The sequence below is a fragment of the Neodiprion fabricii genome, chromosome 6 (genome assembly GCF_021155785.1).
Source record: "Neodiprion fabricii isolate iyNeoFabr1 chromosome 6, iyNeoFabr1.1, whole genome shotgun sequence".
Lineage (NCBI taxonomy): Eukaryota > Metazoa > Arthropoda > Insecta > Hymenoptera > Diprionidae > Neodiprion > Neodiprion fabricii.
In genome coordinates this window covers 23,435,799-23,459,195 of record NC_060244.1, presented here as the reverse complement: position 1 = coordinate 23,459,195, position 23,397 = coordinate 23,435,799, and the positions used below count along the sequence as shown (strand labels likewise).

Here is a 23,397-nt window from a genome sequence, read left to right as displayed (position 1 = left end):
GGCGATGGAACGAAGAAGTGAAAAAATCCAGACCCTTATTCATGTCGACTGGTGGCAGTAAATACCAATATTTCAATAATTTCCTTCCGCAAGTTCGAGAAGTGACGAGAATTTCGAGAACTCGACGATCTGTTGCTTTTAAGGCTGGGGTGGTTGGATAAAAATCGATACTCCTTACGAATTTTATTCCGAGTTAGTCGTACATTTAGAATCTATTTACCGAATTATTATGATCGTACGCTACGAAGATCTCGTACATATTCGTGATTCATTTTAACTCGCTTCGAATTGTTAAGAATCTAGTAGATTTATTGGATTTCGTTCTATGATGGCTTATTTTATTCAGAAGACGATTTTCTACGCAGTCACTGCAATTTAACGTGGCCTTTCGTTGCTCGTAATCGATGTCGGTCCCGTGTTGTAAGATTAAATATTTGACGAAGCTAACGTGATGAAAAAAATTGTTTCAGTGAATTTGTAGAAGATAGTCTTCCAAATAAAACGAGCTTTCGTGGAGCAAGATCGAACGAATCCACTAGTGTTTTCATAACCATTTTGAAGCGACTGGAAATGGGGCATCAATATGAAATCTTGCGTTCATAATTTCCAATATCTTATTAATTTTTAATATTTCTAAGGATATTTTCATATCTTACGGGTACAATAATTTGACGAGTCCTCGTAAGGAAACGTTCATAAACCACCTGGTTCTATTTTTATTATGATTCAACCCCCCCTTCGTTCATGAAGTCTACCGTAGTCCCCCTCCCCCCGCCCAACTCTAATGGCGCATCGCTTTTGAATACTGTTAAATTTATCATTTTAATAAATATGTCGTGCATTTTACTGAAATCTACTATTATACCTATAAAAATGAGTACCTACATTACACATCTTATTAAGTTTCAAAAAAAGGAATCCCGAATTGAATATGACTAATTATATTGCTTTATTTTCAAGGCTCTCAAGGAATATAAAAGCTATGTGGCCTCCCTTTAATATAGCCTTCCCCCTCATGTGGTCTTTAAGTAGCTTCTTGCCCCCTCCCCCCTGGCCCCCCTAAACTCCTAAATAAACTACGTGGCTTATGAACGTTCCCTTAATAAAATTTATAAAGTGTATCGATTTTAAGCCAGTCAGGCGCTTCAAGTACTAGTTTTCCGGCGTTTGTTCAGATAAATCGGTTGACCGACTTTCGAAAATGCGCCCTGACTAAGTACGCTAAATTATCGGGTCGGACCATTTGTTACGTTTATTTATTACCGGCAAAGGAATGTTGCCACGCTGAAAGCCGTAAACCGCGATTCCTCTAATTTTACGTCCATCGAAATTCACAAAGGATGGTTCGTTGGAGGGGGGAAAGAATTAAATAATTTAGAAGACAAAAGTGGTGCCGTGGCGAAGAGCTCGAGGATTGTACCTTCAGCGATGGCTGGGAATTGAGCGGGAAGAAGAGAGAAGACGAGAGGAGGGCTTCTTTCATCCTGCAGTCGAAAGCTGAACACTAACTGCGCGAGTGAGGTTGGTTTAATTTCTTCCGCCATCTTTGCTTTTCCCCGCAGCCGTTCTATGCTCTTCGCTTCTCAGCCTCGGGCCGCACTTTCATCTTATATGAAGTTAATTACATTTTTATTAGCTCCCTCCCTCCCTCCCTCCCTCCTCGAACCCCTTCTATCATTTTATCAAGCGAGAAGCCAAGTGCAGCCACGCTCTTCTCTTTGTCGTTTACCTAACGGGTTATACATGTACGTACAATGTATGTATGTGTCCGATATATACGTATACATGTATGTGCATGCCTACGCGGGGGCGGAATAGATGAGAATGGTTTTATTGTCTCCATTTAATTTTAGAACCTACTCGCTTCTTTTGAGTTTCTTTGACGCCAGCATTGTCAGCGTTGTCAGCAACAAAGAACTTTATGCACGGGTATAACAATATCGAGAGGACCGTTGCTTGTCTCTCTCTCTCTCTCTCTCTCTCTCTCTCTCTCTCTCTCTCTTGGCGAGCTTCTAGTCGACCGGGTGAGTAAGTGATCAACCTTTTGCCTGGAAATGAAATAAAACCAATCGGTTTCGCAGGGAAATCTTACAGAATTCGTAAATGTTGAAGAAGTCGTCGCCCGCTGCTCATTGGCATTATAAGCTGGCCACCCCCCCGTTTTCTCAAGTTCAGCGAAATCCAAATCCCTCTGCAGATAGATGTCAAATCCCTTTGACATGAAAATCCTTGTGTCTGCACCCGACCCATTAACTTGTTGACAGGTCGCGATTGGCGTCGTAGACATTCCTCCGAAACCTTTGAAACAAATTGAATTTACCATGGCGCAAGAGTCTTGCAGTCATAACATCGTCAATGAAAGTTGTACAGTTTGTTTTCAGTGTCTTCATATAAGATTAATCCAAGAATATTGAAAAAAAAAAACAATATACCAAAGTTGATCGCATAATATCTGAATTATTTTTGAAACCTCCTGTTCACCAATATTTATTTCCGTATTTGAATATCGGCTGTCAATCATTCTCTGGAAAACGAATGGCCAAAAAATGAGTTTGAAAAAAAAAAAAATGAAAATTGTATCATTTTCGACGAAACAATGTTTGTGACATTGAAACGTATACTCTGAAAAGTGATTTTTATTTTCCGTGCGCCGCGCTGATGCACCCTTGTTTTCGACGTTCGGGCAGATAGGTGCGGACGCGTTTCGTTGGTACACAGTCGATTACTTCGACACGAAGTACATATCTTGTACCAATGAAGCGTATTTTTGTACTTTATGGGAATTTCGTTGCCCGCGGGAAGGCAATAAATCTGCGGAAGCGTCACGATATCGGTGAAACAGCGGGCATTTCGTAAACCGGAGCAATTCGGGGCGTTCGTCTATATGGATTTGATCAGAAATGAAATCGTATAGCCGGAGAAGGAGTGATGAATATTTAAGGGGATTAACAGCGAGATATCGGAAACGTCTGTATAACAAGTGGGTGAATAAAAATCGATCGCGGCGTAATGCTCACCTTATATATAATACTTCGTTTCCGAATTAATTATATCATACCCCGTTGATTTGATAACTCGTTCCACTTCTTCTCTCCTCTTACTTTAGACGAGAGTTTTCCCTCGTCGTTATCTCTCGCCAGTTCCATAATTTTATTCAACCTCGTTTGAGAAAATTGTACCAGCGCAGAGGTCACGCCGTGCTCACTCTATCCTCCGAGCGTTTATCTTAAATCATGAACCAAACCGGAAACACTTTCCAAAGGTCCTTTCCGGACCCAAAAATATCCATTAACCGAATATCATTATTTCCCCCTGTCTCTTTGTGTTGTGTTACCTACCATTTCCAATGAAACGAGCTATTACCGTGAAAGTTCGCTTAGATTGCGAAAGAACCAAAGCTACGACCAGCGATCGTTACGTTATCCGGTATTTTGCTCATTATCGTTAAGTGTAACGAGCGCTTCGCAGACCTTTGCAATTATTTTTTTCAAAGGGCTGAAAAATATAACCAAGACCACGACGCCTTGATTGATCGTTATATCGTGAAATGTGGAACTCTTGTTAAAAATATCATACATACATGTATACATATGTACATACGTACATACATATATACATACCTATATGAGAAAGTTCGTGCCGGTGACTTATACCTACCAAAGTTATTTTATTAAGCGAGTTTAAAGAAACTTCCACTCTTCTTGGTTCAAATGAAGTTTCAGACCTGGGAAAGGACGCGATCGAATCTGGCCCTGCATTGCAGAACCAGAGTCGAGGAGGAAAAGTATATAAATTGACTTCTTATTTTTGTGCAACGGGAAATTCGTGCACCTGTTAATTACCGTAGATTATTTCGTTATTTCCCGGAGTCGGATATCCTCGTGGAAAAGTGAACGAAATACTAAAAAAAAATGTATAAATGGAAAATAACGCAACTCATCGGCCGTGTAAGTCATCTTTCGGCTCTCTAAATATTTCTGCCAAGGCGCGATTGTTGGCTTGCATCGGTCAGTCGGGTCTCGGCGAGGCGACCCCTCGGCCAAGTTAATCGTCAAGATGGTCAGTGAGCAGATTTGGAGCGGCGGTTTCCCGGCGGACCTCCAAGATTGACTTTAATTTGCTAGTCGGACTGACAGCCGGATAGAACGGAAACCTCGGCGATTTCCAGCGGGAGCGGGATATAGACGCTGGACGTACGGGACAACAGTCTCCGAGAAACTTCCCTGCAAATGGCATGGATTATTGTAGACAGCTGTTAAACATAGTTCTGCACTGCAAACTGGCACCAGTCAAAGGATTGGCCTGCAAGCTCGCGCCCGCGAACTTTAGTTTCGCTAAATCGACAGCCGGTCTAACGACTTTTGATATTACGTATGTATTTGGGTTCATTGTATCTGGTAGGATTTTTCAATGCAATTGAGAAAACGGTTGAAAAGTCATTGGGCACTTTCCGGCTTGCTTTTTCAATCGAGAATCAATAGATTTGCGGATGTTGCACGTGCTGCATCGGGCCGGTGTCAGCGGATAGGAATTTATTCGAAACTTTTTGCGGTGGGGGTCTTTCCACCATTTTTCGCTGGCATGCGACGCTTGGAAGATGAATATATGTACGTTTCCCGACACCGTCGGGATTAAAACAAATCTTATATATCCGTCTCGGAGACTCTCGGAGCCTCGGCGAACAGATTGAACGATGAATTTCTCGATCTCGATGCTATAGGTGATCGATCAAAATCCCAATTCCTCGGAGAATCAGGGCGCAATTCTCAACTCTTGCGACGCTCCCTCGCAGCTCTGATCCCGGGACGTTCGCGTATTAGAAATAAAACGAAATCGCTTCACCGAGAGATTTCCACGCCGTCAAATTTACAAAGAGGCACCTTGAGAGTCACGAATTACAGTCACGACTATTCTATTTCTGAGTAGCAACGTAGATTGGCTCGCGTTAAAACCGGCCCCGCGTATTTTACGTACGTCGACGCTTATTCGGTTAACACCGGCCCATTATCTGCGTCTCCGTCCGCCGAGTCGTCCTTCTCAAAGGGATCCTCGGAGGCGGTATAGAGACGTCTTCTAACAAGGTGAGACTCTCGCTGCCTCGGCGTTCGACGTTCGAAAATTGCCTCCGCCTTCAATGGTTGCCAATCAGGGTCTACTCGATCCGTTCGTATTCTCTCGCTGCACATTTATAGGCGCGGGAACTGCGCAACTTTGAAAGTGAATCACCGGCGGGTAAGTGCCATGAAACGGATGGGCTTCTCGGATCGATTCGCCGGGTGCGATATCGCGTGGTGATTGTCGTCGCGGCGCCGATGACTCTTATCTACATCTCGAATTTGCTCCTTTCCAGCCAAAAACTCCGTGAAATTTGGCGGTCCTCGCGTTACACGATTCGCGACCACCTTCGCAGGCGGAGCGAATCACTCCCCTCTCTGTCTCAGATCTCTTTCTTCCCTAATCCTCGATCGCCGACTTCGATCTTCGTCTTCCTTTACCGTAGGCAACGAGTCTCCGCGACCTCGATGAATCATTCACGACGAGCAAAGACTCTCTCGTCTGATGAGCTGCGAAGCTCTGGAGGGTCGCAAGCCGCAGGACCCTGCAATTAACTCACCCTCTCAAACCGGAAGCTGCACACAGTGACCATGCCGCGACAAGGGTCACCACTGGTGAAATATTAAACAGGCAGGTAGGAGTCTTGCAGTGTCGCAGGTACGACTGAAGCACGCTGTGGTCGGTGGAGCCTGGTTACGTATTCATAAACCGAACGCATCCGGAGTCCGCGATTACCGCCGTTTCCTTTACTCGACGCTTCTTAACTACGCGAAGCTCTCAAACGTGAACGCATGAAGCATCAACGAACCCGCAAAAGCGTATGGTGAGAGGCGCAAGGTTTTAATTATCATTCGTACGTTGGCGCGAACAAGTAAAATTGCGGATCCGAGCAGTGATATCGAGGAAAGAGGAGGTGGGACACCCCTTACGCTGGGATTTCATCGATGATTTCTGGCTTTGACTGTTTTCATCTTATTCAGCGTTCTTCAGTTCGGTATTTCGGAGAGATACGCTGCGGAGGCGTTGCCAAGTCACGCTAGTGGTGGTCAATGTTTCAATCCCCGGATCCGGATTTACTTCGAAGTTACCAAGGAAGCAATTCAGCACGGTTACCGCAAAGTTTGACCCAGATATAAGCACAAGGTACGCGCTGTCTACCTATCCTCGTGTCACTCGGCTTTTAGGAGTGGAGAGAAATCGTTAACAAACTTTGTCCACGGTCCTTCGTCAGCGCTCGTACTTCACCGCGTGAAGTTAAGTAGCCGACGATTATATTCCAAACAATCCGTGTCTAGCTGAAATCTTATGCTCAGGACTCGTTCGGCTATGGATAGAAGTAAGCGCGAAAGGTTTTACGCAGACGTTCCTCGCAATGATACCAATCATCGTATTCTAATTTTCATTCGTTCCGCAACACGGTTTCAATTCATCCCTTCGACGCGAGCCGGGGTGTAAAATCTTTTTCTGTATCGATACGACGTTCACTTTGACGCGTGGCGAGACTCCGGACTCAACCGAGGCCTTTCACCATTGAAAGCCCTTAATTATAAATTATAAAGCGATGTCAGAAACGCGGATGGTGCACACAGCCCGGAATGAGATGCAGCGTGGTAGGAGGGGTGGCGGCGGGGTCTAAGAGGGGAAGGTCGAGAGGGCGCAAGAGGGTTTTTCTCGAGGCAAGAAAATAAAAGAGTAAAATTTATATTCCCGCTGATAGCGCCGGGGCTGAGAAACTGCTTGACTAGCGAGATAGCGCCCTCCAAAGCCAATTACATTCACTTGCCTCGACCCTCTCGACTCTTTCTTGGTCTCAACTTTTTACCGCTGGCACGTTCGAGTTAACGCCGTTGCGCGTCGGCAAAGTGAGACAATGCCGGGACGAATTGCCATTCCGAAAACTAACGTCGCCGCGCGCACATTATATCCTCCAACTTTTACTTACTGCACGTACCGCGTGCATCCGCGTGTTAAATCTGCAAGCGAATCTTACGTCCCAACGACCGATACAGGGGAGACACTTTTCGCACTTACCTTCCTTTATTTATTCGACTTTTTATCTATAACTTTGTTTCCTCACCCGAGGAGCAACGAGCAAGGGTCAGAACCCATCTTTCTGCAGTATCTATATCCGAGCAAGACTTCGGTGCTCCGAACCAGAAAAGCACCCGAGGTGTACCTCACCGATTTTCTCCGTTCCGTAGCACGTTGCGGTGCATAAAAAAAAAACCATCGGACACGTATTTTTTTTCACGCGTTTAAAAACGCCCTTCGCGAGGCAAAAACCATCACTAAAGTTTACTCGAAAAAATATATTTTTCAGGGTTTTCGCGTTAATGACGCAAAACTTTTCGATAAAATGCAATTGAACGTCATTCGCTATCGACAATCGGTAGTGCTTCCGCATTTTTGTTCGTGGGGTAAATCTTGGGGGTGGTTTTTACCCCTCAAACGGCCGAGTTAGGATACGAACAAAAATACTCGCCAAATACCTTGTGACATGCTACACTATTTCATAGAATGACAAAAATAGGCGGGGTACACACCTCGGATAGAACTTTTCTTATCAGGGAAGGAAGCTGTAGCCGGCTTATTGGTGAAATGACATGGCGCAGGTAACTGCGCGCTTTACGCCATTATCGTGAGCTGTTTACACCGCGGCTCGACGTCAAAATTAGTATCAGTGTATCAAGACGGAATGGCAATAGCGGGTTACAGGCCGACGGTCTCGGGGTGAGCGGAGGTTGAAGGAGGGCAGTAACTCGGACAGGTCGCTCCGACGCAAGTCTCTCGTAGTATCCCGGACGGTCGTGGAGGAGCAACGCCCCCGGGATATGGGCACGCTGCAGGGACCCGGCGATAGCAGACCCTCCTTGAATACTGATCGACCTATTTTATTCAGTCCGTTCAACGTCTTGGCATTGCACAAATCTGTTATGCTTTACCGCTCACTCACTCTCCGTTCTTCTCTCCAGTGCCCATAACGCTCCGTTGTAAAAACTAACGACGAGTTTAATATTTGTGTTTTCGAGCGCGAGAACCGAACGAGATTAAGGAGGAGGAATTTATTCATACTCCTACGTTTCTCGCGTTTCACGAATCGAGAAATTCTCCCCTTCGAACTCTGCGCGCCTGTGTCTGCGTCGCTGTCTCTAGAAAGCCATGAAATTTGGCTGAAGCCTGACATTCGTTGCCTCAGTTTAACCTTGCGCTTGACCAGATTCACTCGAGCGTAGATTCCGGATAACCCGACCTCGGCCGAACTCCAGAGTATAAAGGAGAAATAAATCAAACAAGTCCCGTACATGTTAAACCGCGTCTCGCCCCGCGAGAGGATATTTCTTAAGAGCTAGGCAAAAGCCGCGACTCGGCCTCTGATAGTGCAGCTGTATAGAGAGAAAAGGCGAGGCTTGTAGACTGTTCGATGGATCTAGAAATCCGTCGTCTGGCAGCGACTTGAAAGGTTCTTTTACAGTTGAAAGGGACGTGAGAACTTTCGGGCTCGCATGGCGTCGCCTAAGCTCCCGGTCCTGTCAGGCAAAGGTCATACATGCTACGTGTATACCTATATACCACACGCACACACACCAGCGCGCGCGGTAGCTCCGCTATATCTTATAACTTATGTATATCTCCTCTATCGGCTATAGATCCGGATCGGGATCCAAGGGGGCTTAAACCCCGGGTGAGAACGTTTTATATCTGAGACGAGGATTCCGCAAGTGCTCTCCCTCTACGGTGCAACGGGAATTTTTACTCCGCCCGACGCCGATCGTCTCGGTCTTTGTCGTAGCTGCCACCTGAATCTTCTAACGTGCGCGGAAATCGAGTTTGCATGACATTTAAGAGTCAGTTCTCGCTATTTCATAAGCCTTTGACGCCGCTCGGAGAACTCGCGGCGAGAGGCGAGGAGCATGTAATACAAGGTATATGTATGCGTATAAGAGCGGCCGATGCATCTCACCGCCAAAAGAACGCAAAGTTCTCTACGTCGTCGCCTCGGCATTAGAATTTTAAATCGACTCCCTCGCATCAATATCTGCACCTCGCTTCCCGAGTTTCGAGGACTCGATAGACGGCCGCTAGTCGGACCCAAAGGACCCAAAGAGTCTCGGATGAACGGCAACGGGCTATTTAAACGATCCCTGCACACCGCCGTCTGCGATGTTTAGGCCGTCCGCGTTTACGCCTCCGCATACACACGCGGCCGAGGATCTGGCTGCTGGCTGGGTGAAGACTTCGCCGAAAGCTCGACCCCCGCCCCTATATTTGATTTGAAACCGCTTCCGACGCATCCAACCGACATAATCCGCCCTATGTGGGTCGCTTGCGGTAATTCCGCACTCCCAACGGTCCGCCCTGTACGGGTCGTGACTCTCAACTCCATTACCGGCACCCTCCCCCCTTCATTCCTCAGACTTTCGGCGAAGGTACTCGGTGACCACACCGCGCCTGCGCATCCTGCCGCATCCTTGCGCTCCCAGCTTCTTCCAATTCACATGCGTTACGTATACACCCCTCGCCAGCGTAAGGATAGCAAAGGAACGACAGGCGCCCCTACCGCAACTTCTACCCTCTGACAGTTCGATCAATTTCTCGTCCATCACCGCCCTCGGGCTTACTTTGGCTCGCGTTAATGGGATCAAGATTTTCGGATGAGTTATTTCTTTCAAGCCTCATTGTTTGTTCGTCAACTATGAATCTGGAGTCGGGCTTGTTCAAAAAGTTGCTTTTATTTTTCGTTCTTTAAACAACCAGCTAATTACTATACCTCATTCACCGAATGAACATTACTTTTCGGGGCGTTGGTGAAAACTTCCAAATTTGCTAGAAAGAAAAAAAAAAAAAAAAAAACGCAATTATCAAGTCACGTTATTCCCACGTAATTTTTCGTGAACGAACTATTACGCCCGATCTAACATAGCTGAAATCAACAGTTCGAAAGATACGTTAAATTTTGAGCCACACTCATCTTTTGTCTCGAACCTCGTCGAATAATTTTTTCACTAAGGAGCTAGAGCGATCTCCGGTATGAGAGCTTCCCGCTGTGCAGTTAACGTACCGACGCCTGCACATGGCCACATGCTCTTGAACGTATGCGCACGTTGCCTGGTTGGAAAAGTTTTGTTGCTAATTGTCAGGAATGGGGCGAGTTGAAACTCGATGGCACGGGCACGCGCACGTATACGTATAAGCAGCCTTCTTCGTTTACCGACTATTGCACCGGCGCATGCAGCTGAACGCGTGTGTGGTAAAGCGTTGGAAAGTTTTGCTGACTCGCTTAGACGCGCTTAAACACTTTAAGCTTCATATACCTAAGTTGGGGGAAAGAAGGCCCGAGGGCTTTGCTCCTTAGCTCTTGTCTACCGTATCGTAAAGTTACGAACGAAGGACCGGGCACAAACCGTGACAGGGATTTGGCCGACTTTCCAAAGTCGTCGCTTCTGCTTCTGCTCTTCTCTCCTCCGCCTGCTACTCCTCCAGATTCGCGGAGCCGACTGTGTGGACCCAACGGCCATCCACCCTTATCGTCGCTCGAAAATCATTGAATAAATTATACAACCCGAGTAAACCAGCAGGGACCTCGATCAGCCGCCGGTGCACGGATAAATAATTCAAGCATCTCACGCTCTGCGGTATAATTGATTATTCCGGTATTTAAGAACTAATTATCACCGAGGGGATTAAGCCCGTTCAAGAAACAGTCGCTACAACTTGGTACGTTGGAAATTTCGACTCGTCGCGTGCAACGACGTGCTTTTTACCGCACTAATTCCCCCGAAGATAGAAACCCTGTCGCTCGTAATGAGAATAATTATTTTACGCGTACGTGGAGCACCGTAGAGTGGATGAAACATATTTGATAAAGCAGTGCTTTTTAGAGTTCATTTGAAGTACGCATTTTAGGCGGTATAATTTTTACCCCTGCCTAAAGCTGAAAGCAGTATCGTATATCGGATCGTATAAAATTCGGAATAAAATTCTCGTTGAATTGTATGGGTTGGACTGAATAACCACTGACGAAATTGACACGGTCCAGTTTTTGTTTTGAAAGAAAAATTGACAACAACAATAAAATTGTATGCACAAGGTTTAAATCCAAATTGAAATTCGATTTTCACCTCGCCCGTATACCTAACCTGAAGAAACGTAAAAGAGACATGCGAATATACGAGTACAGAGTGATTCAAGGATGTACATGGATATTATTTGGGAACAAAATTCCCAACCGATTTTGTTACGATTTGTTTGAACTATAGTTTGTTCTCCTTTCCTAGGAAAGTTTTAATCGCGTCGTTGTCCGGGCTTCGGAGGTTGAAAATTATTTTAGTTGTTATTGTCGTTCGAAGCGAGGCACTGAAATTTTCGAGAATGTATTAAACCAGTGCTCTTCTGTATTAACTGAGAGGGTATAGGTAATGTGGTTAGCAGTCAGCACTAAATTGTCTTAGACTCCTGTTAGTCGACTACGGAGAGGCTGTTCGAATTTTATTTTGCTCAACTCTCCTTCGCTTTTTCTGTAACGCCACACGCGGTAGCGACGAGAAACTAATTTCTTGGATGACCAAAAGTTTGCCAATTCCAAGCGGTTTGTCGATGCTTGAAAACAAACCGCTCCCGATACTCGAGTTGAGTTTGGAAGAGTTGAAATGAAATAAAATGAAATAACAAAATATAGAAATAGAAATGAAGAAAAAAGCTCTATAAAAATATTATTTATATATGAGATGGGTTCGCGGGCGGTGTGTGGAAGTAAGAGAAAAATAAAATGAAACACGGTATTAGAAAAAAGGGTAGAGAGAGAAGGAAGAAAAAAAAAACTGTCGGTCCCTAGACCGTTTACATTGGTATTCAATGGTCGCGATTGAACTGCGGATTTTTCTGCGGGCAGGAAAAACTCATCAAAACTAAATCCGGGGCTCCTCGGCTCCCTGGCCTGTATCTACATACCTACCAATACGTGTAAGCGTACAAGTATAGCGATAATATTTTTTACGCATGTATGAATCGCAGCTGAGCCGTATGTACGTACATACATGCGATATATGACACGTATAGGTATCATCGTTTACTCGTGGACGAATACTCACAAAACAAGAGAGTCGAACAAAATGAATGACGTAAAAATGTAACAAAATACGAACGAAACAAACGATTTATGAACGAAAAAAAAAAATAACACATCTCTTTGGTTTTTTCATTCGTCCAAGTGCAACGATGCAAATACTATGCGGAAAATGCAATCACGTTCCTCGTCAGCTGTCATTGGGAAGCTCGCGCGACGTCGCAACGCGATTATTTGGTTTTTATATGTTTTACCCTCTCGTCAAAATTTCATTAGGGAAATTCAGTTTCAATTTCATCGACATCGTGATGCTTGAAACCGTTTAAACGTTACTTTGAGTAAAAATTTTCAAATGCGTAACTAAAATTTTAATGCAGCTTTCGAGAAAAGCTAGGCAGTTTGGAGCCTACGACAAATGATTAAATAGCCGATTATGCTGGTTCGTAACGGTAATTCGCGTGCACATATGCCGAGGCCAAACAACGGTTGACGCAAATATTGCGATTAAATCACAGATTAAAGTGGAAAATTCAGGAGAAATATATGTAGTTCTTTGCATTTACAATCGGCGAGTATATGCACAAGGATTACGTGAATGTAAATCGAATGAATCGATAATGATGTCGGTTGATTGAAAAAGTGGGTTATTCAGTTCAATGAGAGGATGAAAAGCTGGCGGATTACACGCCGGTTATACAATTAGAAAGTATTCGAAAGATAGGAATAACCTATTCGGAACCGTAGACGTGGAATAAATACTAATTTCTGTTAGTCCCCCTCAATTCTAAATGATGATCGACGAAAAGGGCGTTTTTAATGTTCGCAATTTTATATTACAGATGCAGGCCCGTGACGGTTATCCGGTGACCGATTTCTTCTCTTCTGCGAAACGAAGTAAAATATTTCAAGGTAATATCAATGTAGTGATAAAAGTTTTTTTCAACATGTCCCTTTCAGGTATTCTTATTACGCTAATAATATTCATGATAAATACGGGCATGTATCAAATTCTGAAGAAGTACGTATTAAGATTCCGCAAGGAGCTGATTGAAATTGTGATAACAATTTTTGTGTGCTCATAATGTTACACGAAGAAAGAGCGAGAGAATTTTCGCCAAACGAATTCTGGGTTTGGTAGTTTTGGTGACAATTTTTATGGTATGCCCTCACACTCAATACGATATGAAATTTGAACTGTTACTCAACGGGTATGCATTGATATCAATGTATGTCTATGTCTATAATGAAGGTTGGATAGAATCGCGCGAAGAAGTGAAATGAAACGAAAGTATTTGGAGGCTTGTTAAATGGGACAAGTGGCGCGTGAATGTAAATCGTTACTAATTAAAATTAACGAGGAACAATCTTAATTATTAATAGGGGCAATCGCGTGCGGCCTCCGTCTTCCCCCATGAAGCGCGAGGTTCTTCGGCGCAGTGACGGCTGTATCTCTCTTAGCGGCGGTTACACTAATTAAACCAATTAATTACATCGAAATCGTTTCGCTTTACTTCTGCGACGAGCATTGTTCACTTTTTCGCCTTTAAATTGCCTGCTCATCGTTAGAAATAAAGAGTCGTAAGGTACGAGTAACGAACGCCAGTCGAGCAAGAGAACGACTTAAACTTCATTGTTCGCCCTCTTGGTGATTTTCTTCTTCCTTGATCCATTTTTTTTTTATTTTTTTTTTTGCTTTTGTACTTCATGCTTTTTTCGGCTAATTGACGGGCTTTTGTTTGCTAAAGTAAGCAACCAAAGTGGCATAAGTAGCTTGTAACGGCTTGTCCTTCAGATTTTAGTCTTCTTACTGCTGTGATCGATTTAAGAACCTTCTAATTCATCAGCGTCGTAGCACCTCATTGTGGTTAAAAATTGTGTGTACTCTAGAAATAATTGGGTTAGCTGGATCGGTTACAAACGGATCATTATCCATCTTGTAATTACTTTAAGCGTGAATGAATGATACCGAGGCCTGCGCTATGTGGTTCGGATGCCAAGGATTCGATTAGTAGAATAGAATCACAGTGGAAATCTATCCTCATTTTTCTCGACTCCGAGAAAAGTAGAAGGGTGTGAAATATCTGTGGGATTTTTTTTCCTTGCTATATTGCAGTGAGGGGAAAAGATCATTCGCAGCTGGGGGTGATACCGGCAATTTTTATTAACTTAAGTCAGGCTTTTCGTACCTGCGGGCTGACGGTTTTACGGTAATGCTCGTATGCGTTGCACAAACTTGACGAATACCGTAAATTTTACACATAATTATCCACTGGAATACGAATTCGTTTCCAGCACTGAATCAGAAATGGAACCAGCAACGTCCCTGCGATCACTCAAATCCTGCACCGCAGTGAATGTGATAAATACAAATCCTTTCGCATTCATAGAGTCACGTTGTGAATTTTAACAATATCGTGGTTGAATGAAATGCACCACAGCATTTCTGTGGTACGAATTTTTTGTTCAAAAAGCTGATTCTTTGGGAAATGGATTTTTGACCTCTTGTAGGTTGATACGTTGATCTGTGTTGAAAGGTCATCTCCGAAGTAGTATATTTTCAGTTGGATGGTATATCTGGATATAACTGTTGGTGGCTTTTCAAATTTATATCGATCCGAATTAATTCTATAATCGATTTAGAACTAGACTTTAGCTACACTTGTGGCGGTTTTCAATCTTTAAAAATTAACCTAAATAATTTCTAGAACATGGCATCTGTGTCGTTTTCCTTCACTTGGCTTCACAGATGTGAAAAATTTGAAAGCCAATCATTCTGATAAAAGTCAGCGGTACGATAGTAATTTTGTATAGACTGAATTGTTTTCATACATTGACCGACATGTCAAATCAATGGAATATCGAATGCAACGGGCTTTCAGCATCGAGCAGCTGTGCAGCAGACTGGCGAATAAATTTTTCGAGGAAAAACGTATATAGCGGAAAGTTTTAGGGGGTGCGAGGCCATCGCGGAACCGAGTCTGCGATGAAACACATCGATTTGCAGACTCTCTACGGATCTCCTGCTTATCTCTCCGATTTTCCGGGCTCTTACGATATAAGGAACTCGGGCAGCGCCATTGTCCATGCGAGGATCTAGTTTCCGGTCGACTACCACCGGGCATTCGCCGCGGGGTTAAACCGGAAGCGGTGCCTGGTCAGGGTAGATTCACTGCTATGATTATTTCCACGTGCAGCGGCGGCATTGAGATAGGATCAAGATATCTTGTATCTGAATTGTGGAGCCCGCCGAACGTTCTTTACGTCAAGTTTATTACTTTCAAAGGAATACTCGGGCGCATCTAGTGGATTAGAAGAAGAACGCGTCGCTGTGTTCGTCGTGGAGAAATAACCCGGTTTGACAAAAATTAAGACATCGCGAGCGATAGTGGCGATTGTTATCAGAGACCGCAAAGAGAATGGAAGGAAATTAGTGCCAATTGCGAAACTGCAGCTTCAGCGCAATTCAGAGATCGAGTAACACCGTTAATGATAGCTCTTTTCTGTGAGTAGGTATTAATAATATGAGTAACGGGATGGCGGAGTTGACGAAAAGAAAGTATAATCAGACGCTGCGAGGATCTATGGTTGCCAAGACAACCGGGGATTCGACGTTAAAAGTTTGTGCTTATTACTTGAATATCGAAACGTCACGTTTCTTGCTCCCCGCTTCGACAAATGAGCCAAAATATATTCTGACGCTCTGATGTCGGAGACCTTCGCGTCTTCTTGGAAGCCAAGATCCTGCCGGCCATGTCAGAGTGACTTATTGGCTAATTAGAATGAATGAAGAAAAGTTTCGAAATAAGTTGAGAAGTTGAAATTATTTCGGCGGGGCTCGATCGACCCGGAGGGAAGAGGCAAAAAGGAAACTAAGGGAGAGAAATGCCCAGACAAGACTACAGGAAGACACTGAGTCTGAGAGACATTTTCCATCGAGCTAACCGCTCCCGTTTGTCGCTTGATCGAGGCGGCTGGCAAAAGTCGGGACTGCTTAACTCGGTAAGATCGAAATTCAAAATCCCCGAAAAATAAGCGACTGGAGGCAAGAGGCTGCGGGTGGACGAGTCCTTTATGGCCCTGGCCGCGAGGACATGCCTTGGCAGCCTCACGGCTTCATCCCCAGCCGGTTAAGGGTTGGCTATTAGTTTGACTTAATGACGTCATTAGCCCGTGCGAGGTTACGTGATTGGTGGTACGGGGCGATGTTATTAATTCTAATCACCATCTTCAAGTCTCCGTGATATGCCGAACTACCTGTAACCCATTCTCGGCGGTGTTATTACCGTCGGTATACGGCAGACAACTAAATCCTTAGGGGGATGACCAGGTCAAGTTTAGCGCTGAACGGCAGGCGACCGGAGTGGTTCGAATCAGTTTGTTAAATTTTTATGTGTACGGATGCTGGCACTCCTCACTTTGTTTCATCGTAGTTCCTCTTCGCGCTATATGTGCTGCACGATTTTATTAGATCAACGCGAGTTTGTCGCGTCATGCATATGTTAACGAATGTGCAATACCCCCAATCGTGCATACTTGATATTGAAATTCCCCCGAGCATACTCCTGATAATAATTGGTACGTTCGCTGAATACCGCGGTACGGTGAAATTTTCAACTTTATTCAAATATTTCACCAAATCCATAGAAATTTATTTTTATTCACTCGCAGGACCGTTGAAAATATTCTGTCGCAATTTAATCTGGACGCTTTTCTCGAATAGATCCGACACCGCCGGGTCTACCGGGTATGAAAAGCAATTTTGAATTCACATAATGTCGTTGGAAATTCGAATAACAGAATGTTGACACGTAAGGACTTGAAGTTGTGCCGCCTTCTCATGAGCTCGGAATTCTCCGGCCTTTTCCTTCCATCAATTCTAACTTTCAGCATTCAATTTGAAAGACATGTTTATTCGCTATTCTCCATATTACACGCTAACACATTTCAGTTGGCTTCAGTCTGTAGAAAGACAGACTCCCAGGTAGTCAGGTAATGGGTGAAAACGAAAGAGAAGAGACACTCTCTTTCCGTGTTCAGCGAAGCCTCCAACTTGTCTTCATCCTCGAGGAACCGAACGTCCGTAAAAATTCTTTGTGTGCTGTAATGACGCACTACGGTTTCAATTCGCACCCCGAGATATAATACACTTTCCAGAGAACAGGCAAACCTACAGATTTCGAGTTCCTCGCCCCGTCGTAACGTATATTGGGCTAATTTCTGTTCCTCTTCTTCTAACATCGTACATACAGGGTACGATATTTTTCAACCGAAAATACGATTGATTTCCGAAGTCTATCCAGAATGAATATGCAAGACAAATAATTTTTTGCTACAACGATCCGAAGTATAATACTATTGAAAACTCTTCATTGCTCTTCTCAGTTTAACAAAGTCGATGTTAAGAAATCATTCGTTTCTTTACAGTGGCTCAATAAAAGGCTCGCCAAATCCTTCGACAGCATTATTTTATCCTCAAAGTTTCGGACATTTTATCTTCACAACTCGTCGCTCCACGTCGTAAGTCGCGTGGCGGGCCAACGATTCGTCAATTGCTTCGGCGATTTCGCGTTTTTTTTCGCGCAAACGACAGAATTCAATGTTCATAGTGTTTACCTTCGTACAATTGTCGGTATCTTTCTTGGAAATGTGTCGCGGAGTTGCGTACCAATTATTCTTGTTTTCCCAGACATTCACCCGGCGACTAGACGCCCTGAATTCAAGACGGAATAAGTGTTCAGACTGTTCAAAGTTGAGTACACCCTATGTGGCGCGCATTATATTGTACTCAAATAAATTACGGTAATCCAATGACTCTATCGCACACCCCTTTGAACTTGAATATAATCAATTCAGAGGAGAGTCCCTTTGTACTAGACCTCTAGTTTGCGAATTCTCGGAGTGAAGTTAACGGCGGAACTCAATTAATAGATTTTCATAAAAAATTCACCATTCGAAGCAATGCGCGCAAATCGACAAGCGAGAAAGTGTTTAGCTCTGTTTCGGATTACCAAGACATACAACTCGCAGAGCTTCGCCAAAGTAAACCAAAGCACGACGTTGGATAATTTTCTTCAGTCTCGGCAAGTTCTAATTATCAAACACTTCTGAAGTGATCAGTTCGGAACTAATCGCGGTACGTCGTCTCGTTGGTGGATCGATTGGTTCGGACATCTTTTCACCTCCGTTCACTTCAATATAACAGGCATGGAAAGTCTTTGATTTCGAGTCCATGTTCAACGTTCCGTTTAATTTGAAATCGGTTCGACCACAGCTCTGCATTTTCTGGTTGCCAGGTTCAGTTCAGCAGCATTATACAATCTAGCCACAGAGATACGTGCATGAATGTTACTCGCAGTTACCTGGAGCACCGCAACTGGACGTTAAAAAACTTTTGACATCCGCAACGGGGAACTTTCCGCACTTTCCACATCGGACATCCGGCTGCTGAGAGGAGAAGCCCGTAGCTGTCGGTGAGATGAGCATGCGGGTAAATTCAAATACAGCCTGGGGCGAAGTAGGCGACCTCGGTGCGGGACAGTTAGAGATTGATGAGATATACCGGCCCGTAATATTGGCGGAGGGTGCGAGGTCCTCCTGAGTTTTGGCTGCATAAGGGTCCAAGTCCGAATGTCACCCGCGTTCATTACGCCGGGTTTCGTCCCTTTTGGGGGTCTGGATGAGCGCTGGGAGTTCGGGGATCCTCTGGGCCAAGTTCCTCCGCCTCTGTGCGCCGGTAAACTTGGCCGTGAAGCTGTTCGGAACGCCTGGTATAAGTTTGAAATTGCTCCAATCCGAGCCGATCTGTCGGCGCTTCCGGTCTCCGATGAAACTTAGCTCTGCGGGATTTTAAAACTCTGCACAGTCGCCGGCGGAAGTTGCTCCGGGGTTACAACCTTCTCTCCCCGATGTGTACGCCGGTATAGATATACCCGTGCCTCCGCATTCTGTACGCATTTATGGGTTAGGGTTGGTCCCCGTTCGGTTTGGTTTGGTTTGGTTTCTATCGTTTCATCGTTCCTTTACCGAACTCCAAGTATAAGTTTTGGAGGAGGAAAATGGCTGCGGGCTTCTTCGACGACCCTTCCAATAGCTTTGTTGGGGTTACGTTGGCGAATTATTGCTCGTTAGATTTCCATCGAGGGACCAGTTACCGGCTATTTTCTGCAGGATTCTTCGGTTAAAGGGGCTATTTGTAAAAGTTGACCAAGTCAATATCTATACTATACGAAGTTATACCGCAGCTAGCCGTATAAGTCATACTTCCTCATATTGATTCACCACTCTCTGTTACACACTCTTCTACTCTTGACTGTTGGCTGAAATTTCACGATTATGTGTACATCATATATACTTTCTTCTCACTTTCGATCGCGCGAACATCCATCGATTCATCCAAATCCTCGGAAATATTTTCCCTCTAGTACTTTCTCGTGTTTGAATTCCCCCCTGGAGCGAGATCGCTGGAGTTAGCGAGGAGAAGTCCAACGAGAAACTCTTGAGGACAGCATGTGTGTTTCAATTCGTGCGTGTGTTTGTGCATATGTGTACCCTTTTCGCGTGTGTGAGTATACCTATTCTCCCACACCGTGCCATTATTACGGCCGTTCCTTTATTTGACCAAGAATAACAGAATCAATTCCAGATCTTCGAAGGGTGCTAGATTTCTCTTGGTATATATACACAACACACAGTGATAAAGATTTGAAGAATGGTTAAAGCTACTATTATACCTCAGCCATTATACTTACTCGACGTGCCTTTGTTGCCGAAATAAAATTAAAATTCTTAGCAGTTGCAGGAATCTTCACTGGAGTGTTGAAGGAAAATGATATTCTCAACACCCTGCACGTATTTCGTGAAATGAGCATTGGCTCGAAGAGAAATGCGTTCAATAAGAGAACCAAAAACTATTATATACCGGATAAAATTATTAAATCGTATACTCTTGCCAGGGAACAACTTCTCGAGCATAAGTGAAAGCAAATAAGCGCCTCTCGCTCTTTAGTACTACGGATTCGTTTCCTTCCGTTGCCTCTGCGCCCATTTTTCTTCTCGATCTCGTTTTACACTGTTGTCAGGTCGCTAGTACAAAACCTCGAACTTCAATGATTTTCCATAATTTCTGCGAAATTATTAAAAAAATTTAACATGTATATTGTATAATTGTTTCTCGAAGTCTAGTTTTTTTTTTTTTGTTATATCATAATACTCAAGTTAGAAAAATAAGTAAGAGTTTCTTTCAGAATACACTCACGTAAATGCTGATCTCGCTGACTCGGCCGTGGGATCATTTTTACCGAACGACAAACATGCGGGGACAAAAAACTTTTTTCATACTTGAAAAACTGGCTACCAAAAAATACAACTCTTAAACTTGGATTTTTGGTTGCGAAATAAGCTCGCTCGAGGACGGTTTGGCTCTGCCGAATTATACCCTGGCTTACCACGTGGTTTCATTTGAAGAAAATATTACGACACAGACGCGCATGGGGGAGCAGAAACAAGCCAGTACAAAAAAGTGTACGTGTGCTACATGTATACGCTACAACGTACCTTGAACACGTATATACCCATACATATGTACATACATATTGCATATATATCTTTATTACGAGCGGGGATGTAGGGAAATAAAAACAACCTACGGTGTGGTCATATTTTCACAAGAGTTGTCTGCAGCACAGAAACACTCTTGCAGACTAACGCCCCGATCAGTCGTTTGATCGGAATTCAGGTCTTCGGTTTCCGAAAATCCAAAGAAGCTTACCACAACCCTCGTAATGGTTCCAAATCAAATTTTCTAGGCAATGGTAATAGCCCGGGCGTTTTCTTCCGATTTTTTCGTCTATCGCATGGAAGAGAAGTTGTATACATCATCAGAGTTTGAACGTTCGACTTGAGTACAGTATTATTTAAATTCAGTGTATTCTCGTCGCCGCGGCGTTTCGAGGCTCTCGAATATACGTCGCACGAATGCGACAATACGAGTAATAGCTAGTAATTCTCACTCTAATAAAGTAATTCAATTTTATCCTATGGAGTTTTATTCTGTTCTCTTCTTTCTTTTTTGCACTCCCGTATTGCCGTTAGGGTCAATCGGATCAATGGCAAGGTTAAAATTGTGCGGAATCTAGGGTAAAGCAGTACGATCGGACTAACAAGTGGGAATCGAAATTCTATACGGAGAATCGAAAATAAGTTGAAAAATCAAATATCGAAGTGATACCAATGTGGTATTCAACGGGGGGTGCGCCTTACCTAAGCTTTTCGATGTATGAATAAAACCATTGCAATTCTATGGGGGACTATACGGGACGTGATGATCCTTGCCGTAACATAACATAACCATCCCCCCGAGCCTAAGGTTATTCCTTTGGTTTCCTACGCGTTTTTCCCTGACTTTCTTCTTGTCCCTCCTCGTTTCGCGTCGCATCCGAATGTCGTTCGGGCAAATCGTCGAAACGAAAACGGAGACCCGGACTTCGAAGATGGTTCGTTAGATCTATCACTAGTGAAAATGTTATTATTTTTTATTCTTCCATTGACCCTTCCGCATTAATTGTTTGTCAATGATGCTTATTCAAGTGGTTGCGTCAATATTTTCGATATCAGAATATCTGTACCGCGGTTAGGTATTTTTCTTGTCACATAAGGATTTCTTCGAGTCTGTGAATATTCTTAGATTCCGTCGGATTGAGCTAGGTGCTTCTGTTTCGAAGTCGAGTGGAATCTTCGCTTAACTGACGCGGCCATTAGATAACTACGTATCGCATCCGGGTGTAGCAGCCCCATAAAATTTCAATACATTTATGCAAGTTGGCCAACACCCTTTGCCACCCTTTCCTTACCAGTTCCTACCCTTGGCTGCTCACGCGCGTTCGTTCTGGCGCAAGTAGACCATAAAGTTCTTTTTTCCTCCTATTCTCTTCTCTCGGTTATTTCATTTTCTCCCTTCTTCCTCGCTCGCCCCTCTATGCCACACACTGCGCCTCATCTTTCTCCCTTTTGTTTTCTTCTCGTTTTGTTTTACTTTCTCTTCTTTTCTTTTTTCTTTTGTTTTATCTCGTCCCTCGTTTTCTCTACCCCGTATGTACAAATATAGCTCGGAGAGAAAGGAACCTGTCGTTCTGATGTTTCATACATACTTTGATACACCGAAGTGGAAACAATAAACGGATAACAGCAACCATTGTACGTCTTTTGGAAAATTTTATCGAACTCACCCTTACGATACATATTTAAACACCGTTTCACGGTATAATTTTGGTCTGTGTTTTCTTTGGATGCATGCATCCCGAACGGATCACCACTCTAAGAGTCTACGGGTAATTTTTAATTCATTTCCAATTACATTGTCAGCGTGTTTTGACCGGCATTTTGCAAATTGATCGTCGTTGAAAATTAATGTTGGAGGACCGGGTGCTTTTCCCCGGAAGACAAACACTGGGTTTTAATTACGACGTGGCCCGGGCTAGACACAGTTCTCTGATAAGCAGGAGCGCAAAATGGACCATCAAGGCAAAATGGACAGCCTTCGACGTAGTAGTTGACGAGGAGCGAAATGGACCACTTCGAGAACGTTTCTAAAATTACGTTTCACACTTCAGCGTGCAAAGTGTGAACGCACAAGGCTGACATTTTATGGCGAGATATCTATTATCATAATCTTGCAATTACTATAACGGATTTTCAGTTTGACCTGTTTCAATCTCTGAAGTATAATCCATTTTTCCGAATAACCTGCGAATACCAGTATGACTTAAAATTAGTGAGGAAAGCCTGACATAAGACGTAAGAGGCGGAAAAAATAATTTTCGAAAAATGAATACTTATGATCCGGTAAATGCCAAGAATAGTGAACCGTTTTATAGACGAAATTGAAATTAGTAAAACGTTGTACTTTGAAGCTTCTATAGAAGGCATATTTCCTTGCGAGGTCCATTTTGTCTCACACTTCCCTAAAAGACAGAACTCCTGATGTGCTTAGTTTCTGCTAGCGAACTGAGAATTTCAGAGTAATATTTTTGCTTTGGTTTACCACCAAGAACCAGCTCTGGCGACGGCCGTTTAGCCCTGACCAACTCGACTTTGACTTCTCGCACTTACTTTCTCAGCGAGTGCGTATATTTATTTACACGTTCAACACTATCGCTGGTCGATTGGTGAGCAGGGTGAGCCCGATGTCTCTCATGTCAACTCCTGATCTCGCAGTAAAACGTGATAAAATACCGTCCACGAGGGATCTTCGTTTAACAAATTGACGACTGGCACGTCATGAG

The 23,397-nt window shown here is 43.9% G+C and overlaps 1 protein-coding gene across 1 annotated transcript in view; it reads left to right on the top strand.

Moving 5' to 3' along the window:
- LOC124185057 (hemicentin-2-like) overlaps positions 1 to 23,397 on the top strand; it is a 304,368-nt gene that overhangs the window by 53,758 nt on the left and 227,213 nt on the right. Inside the window, exon 2 of the mRNA XM_046575403.1 lies at positions 12,958 to 13,027. The gene's annotated coding sequence lies outside the window, so the exon portion shown is untranslated. The remainder of the gene's footprint in view (positions 1 to 12,957; positions 13,028 to 23,397) is intronic.